Raw genomic sequence first — 5,003 nt, forward strand, 5'->3', positions numbered from 1 at the left:
TCTCAGCCTGGCCAGGTGGACCCTGTTCTCACGATGGAGGTAGGGTTCAGAAGGGTGGATATCAGGAGGCTGTGCATGCAGCTGTTTGTTGTCTTTGAGTGACTGAATGGAACAGGGAGTGATTTGAGCATGGATATGCTTGTGGAAGCAGGCAAGGGGGAAGAGATGACAGGATTTGTATATGATATTGTGTGCTGGGTGTTGTTTTGATGTTCCTTGGTGTGTGTGGATGTGCTGCCATGTAGTGTATTAGATGGTGCAGGTTTGTGGAGGCTGCAGCAAGAATTTGTGTGTCTCTCATATCTAGATGATCCTTGAGGACTATGGTTTCTTGATGTAGGTGGTTTGTAGGTGTAGTAGCTGGCTGCCTGTGATTATTTTTAAGGCCTTGTTCTGTTTGGTCTGTAGGGTGTTGTAATGTGTCTTAGTGAAGTTAGAAGCCCAAGCAGGGCATGCAGATTTCATCACTGACTGTATATACTGTTTGTATACTGTGGTGATGGTTTCTTTGTTGAGTCCAAATGTTGTATGGGCAAGTGACCTCATACTTCATAGGATCAGTTCTATAGTATGACTGCAAGGTGTTCTTGCCAAGACAAGTCACCAACCACACCACAACGAGGATTCTTAGTGCGAGCCCTTGAACAGGAAGTGGCTCTGAAACTTCGTCCTGTGCATTGATGACCGTTCCATTGAGTCTTGGTGTTAATTTATCTTTAATGTTTGTGATGTTTAAATGACATTGATATATATTGTAAGTTACACCAAGGAGTTTGGGTGTGAGTGTGTGTGGTAGGGGGATGCTGTTTATGGTGAGGTGTGAAATGCGACTACGTTCTGCTGTCCAGTTTGAGAGAAGGGTCACTGTAGATTTGGCTGGGACTATTTTGCGTCTGTTTGTGGTGAACCATTCGTGCTGTGTGTTGAGGTAAGGTTTTGTGTGCGGCAGTGTTTACATTTTGGTGTGTACATGTTAGTATTATGTTGTCCGCATAGGAAGCTATGTGTATTTGTGGGGTGTGGGTATGTCGTACATGTACAGTATAGGTTAAAGAGAGTAGCGAACAAAACAGATCCTTGAGGGACGCCATTTGTGAAGTTCCTGATGTTTGATGACTGACCGGCAAATGTTACACATGCACATCTGCCTGCTAAATAGTTTGTCTGCCATCTTTTTGTGTTTTTGTGCATGTTTGTGTTGAATATTTTGTTTGTGACGTTGTGGCATGGGATGGCGTCAAAAGCTTTGCTAATGTCTAGTGTGACTAGCAGTGTTCTGTCTGGTGGCCTAGCTGAATTGATGCCATCAAAATCTCTTTGTGTAAGGTCTGTAAGAAAAGTGTTTGTGGTGTGCAGCAGTCTAAAACCATGTTGTGATGGGGCTAGGGGGATGTGAGGTGTAGTACCAGTCATTCAGTGACTTTGGTGGGGGTGCAGAAGATTGTGATGGGGCAGTGTGAGGAAGGTAACATGGGGTCTTTGTTGGGTTAGGGGATAGCGATGATAGCACCATGCCTCCAGATGCTGGGTATTATGTTGTGTGAGTAGCTGTAGTGTGATATGTTGGTGAGTACTTGTATATCTTGTGGTCCAAGGTGTTTAAGGTGTATGTTGCTTATGTTGTCTGGGCCACAGGCAGATGAGTGCTTAAGGTTACTAATGATGTGCTTCATCTGGTTGTAAGTGAAGGGTTTGAAGTCTGGGTCTGTGGGGAACTGTCTCTTGTGTCGGATGACATGTCGGTCGTCGTGATGAGGGTTTAGATGACTGATGTGTGAAAAATGAGTGATGAGAGTGTTTGCTTGTTGTTTGTTTGAGGTTATGGCATCTCTTGTTGTGATGGCAGTGTGTGATTGTGGAGTGTTGCTGTTGGTGAGTGTGATGTTGTTTAGTGTTTTGTCATACATTTTTCTTTTGATCCTGAAATTATTGCACATTCCTTCTTGTCTGCTACATCCCTGACTAGAGATTCTCTACTTTTTAGTACCATGACCACTTCCTTCTCCACCTTTTCCTGGTCTTCCATTCTTTGTTGTTCTATAAGCTCTTTTAAATTTATATTTCCTTTCCCTAGAATTTTCTTCCACCCTTGTGTTCCTCCTTGATTTCCTTAATGTGCATCTTCGATTTTGATTCAAGCTCATCTAGTTTGCTTTTCATCCTGTCCCTTTCTTCTTCCAATTTTTTATTCTCCCACTTGTGCTGTTTTATTTCATTTGAGGTAGATTTGTTACTTACTTTTAATTTTGTAACTACTCTCTTGTTCATCACTACGTGTGCAGACAATCTCTAACTTGTTCTTCTATACCTTAACCCTTACACCGCGGGCTTGTTTTGCTTTGACTTGCGGCTCCCGCGGGCATATTCACACTCCGACAGACTCTCTAAAAATATTTGCCAAAAATCAGTTATTAGTCCTAGAATATTAAAATCACATATACTTATGCCACATACCTTCAGCTTTCCCCTTGGGTGTTTGTTGAGCCTTCGTCAAGTACCATAGGACTTGTGGAGACCTCTGAAGTTGGGTAACGAAGTCTCCACTTTACACTTCCCGACAACTCGTAATATGATTACTACAGCCTGATATTATCACTAGAAATACTAATCTATGATTCTCAAATAGTTTGGAATCCATACTCCCCCCAAAAAACACTGTGAAAGCAATGAAAATTACGAGGGCGTATGACCATCTAACTTCCGATCGTTCGCCACTAATGTTGTCTATTATTCATAAAAACACTCACAGTTTATATTTCTGTAACTATATAACACTTATATATATCTACAGTCTTTATCCATAAGTTTCCTTGAGTAATAGTAGTTTATTGTCACTGTAGGCATTCAATTTCTTTCAGTAAATTACGTAGCATTCACTTTCTCGTCCTGTATACTAGCATTGAGAGTGAATGTCACTTTCACCTTCACTCTCATAACTCATAGTATTCATACATGCTAGAGTGAAACGTTCACTTTCATTACTCCTAGTATATATATACTCGTATTCTTATTATACCACTCATTTACATTTCTATTTATGTTCTCTACTTTATTTACATTATTTACATTTCTATTTTATTTACACTGTGTTATGCACTGTCACTTGAAGTAACTTATAAAACTATTTTCCACTGTTCACTTATGTTTACATTCATTGCTTTCTTGCTGTTTACACATTATTTACACTTTATTTACAATTCCACTTGCACTGTTTTACTCAGTAAAAAAATCATAGTCACTATCAATTGTCAGCTCTTTACCTCTTTCCACATGAGGTTTAGTAGGGGGTAAAGGTCACAGGGCCCTTTGCATGGGGCCAAAAAGCGGCTGAAATTAGCAGGAGCAAACAGACGTACCTTCACGTTGGAAGATGACAGTGAACTGATAGGGGTGGGCCGGGGTGGCCTACCTAGGGAAATGCATTACTGCCAACGTCAGCCTCTTGACAGCTGCTAATATATAGCAGTGAAATGATTGGCAGGAAATCTAGACAATACATTATAAATTAGGTAGTTCCAGGTGAATGTAAATATCACTTAGGCATCTCCCTTCCCTCCTTATATATATTTTTAGTACGAGAATAGATTATACGGCATATTTCAAGGGGAAATAAACAGCGAAAATTAGCGAACGAGTGCACGTGAGGTTTTGTCAGGTGATAATTAGCCAATTCCAGGTGTATGGCACTGTCACTTACCTTATTTCTTTTTTGTATATATTTTTTGGTATAAGAATAGGGCATAGGGGTTATTTCAATGGATGAAATCAGTGGAAAATTCCAGGGAAGATTTACTTAGCGTAGAATACAGTGTGGTGACCTGCAATAATTAGGTAGTTCCAGGTGAATGTAAATATCACTTAGGCTTCTCCCTTCCTTTCTTATATATATTTTTATTACGAAAATAGATTATACGGCATATTTCAAGTGGAAATAAACAGCAAAAATTAGCGAACGAGTGCACGTGAGGTGTTGTCAGATGATAATTAGCCAATTCTAGGTGTATGGCACTCTCACTTACCTTATTTCTTTCTTGTATATATTATTTAGTATAAGAATAGGGCATAGGACTTATTTCAATGGATGAAATCAGTAAAAAATTCCAGGGATGATTTACTTAGCGGAGCACGGCCAGGCAGGCGAGAGGATAGGGTAATGGAGGGGAGGTAGGGAGGGGAGTCAAGAACGGGGAGAAATGGCTAAATTGTCAACAATGGATGGGAGTACAGATGAGATTAGGAGTGCTGACTAGTGTTGGACATTGGCAGTACTGATAGATGATACAAGCCACCACTTCAAAGCTCGGGTGAATTCAAAATAACACAGAATCACAAAAGTGTCGCCCCGCAGTATGATCCCTTGCTCCCAAGCGTCATGAAAGTGACGCCCTGCGGTTAAGGGGTTAATCTCTTTGTCCTGTTCTAGGGTCCATTCGTGCAGCTCTCTAATTATTGATTATATATTTTTTAATTCCTGGACATTCCTCTCAACCATTTTCTCCACATTTGATACTCTTGTTTGGCTCAGTCTAGTACAGTAATCCTTCCAAGATCCGACGTAATAGAGCCCAAGCAATGTCCGGGACTTGGTCTTGTCTGGGACTTGGGAAAAATGCCCCTGGACGGGTACTTATGGGCCCTGACCCAGCCTAACTTTGAAAGCACTCTAAATAACTCCCTACCGGACATGCACAGCACCATTTTACACCTTATTCACACAAATTTGGGAAAGAAACCATAAAATGAATGAAAAGGAACCAGAGAATGAGAAATTAGAAGTGAGTATGGAAAATACAATATTTAGCAGTGTACAGGATACTTACGACAAGTCTGTGGCCATCGTGAAGATTAACCTGCCTCCTTTATGGCTCTGACACTGGTGAAGGTGCACATGAAGCACATACAGTAATGCAGTGTTGTGCTGCACTTAATCCTTTTCATTGTGAATTATAATTGTATAACACTGCACATTCTGTTCTTACTTGGCCCAAGCCAGTGGCATGTTT

The 5,003-nt window shown here is 40.7% G+C and overlaps 1 pseudogene; it reads left to right on the plus strand.

The window, feature by feature from the left end:
* Positions 1-538: 538 nt before the first annotated feature.
* On the plus strand, positions 539-707 carry LOC145390506 (small nucleolar RNA U3; annotated as a pseudogene).
* Positions 708-5,003: the final 4,296 nt, after the last annotated feature.

This window comes from Coenobita brevimanus, chromosome 14 (genome assembly GCF_032717465.1).
Source record: "Coenobita brevimanus isolate Jiangsu-jjx chromosome 14, ASM3271746v2, whole genome shotgun sequence".
NCBI lineage: Eukaryota > Metazoa > Arthropoda > Malacostraca > Decapoda > Coenobitidae > Coenobita > Coenobita brevimanus.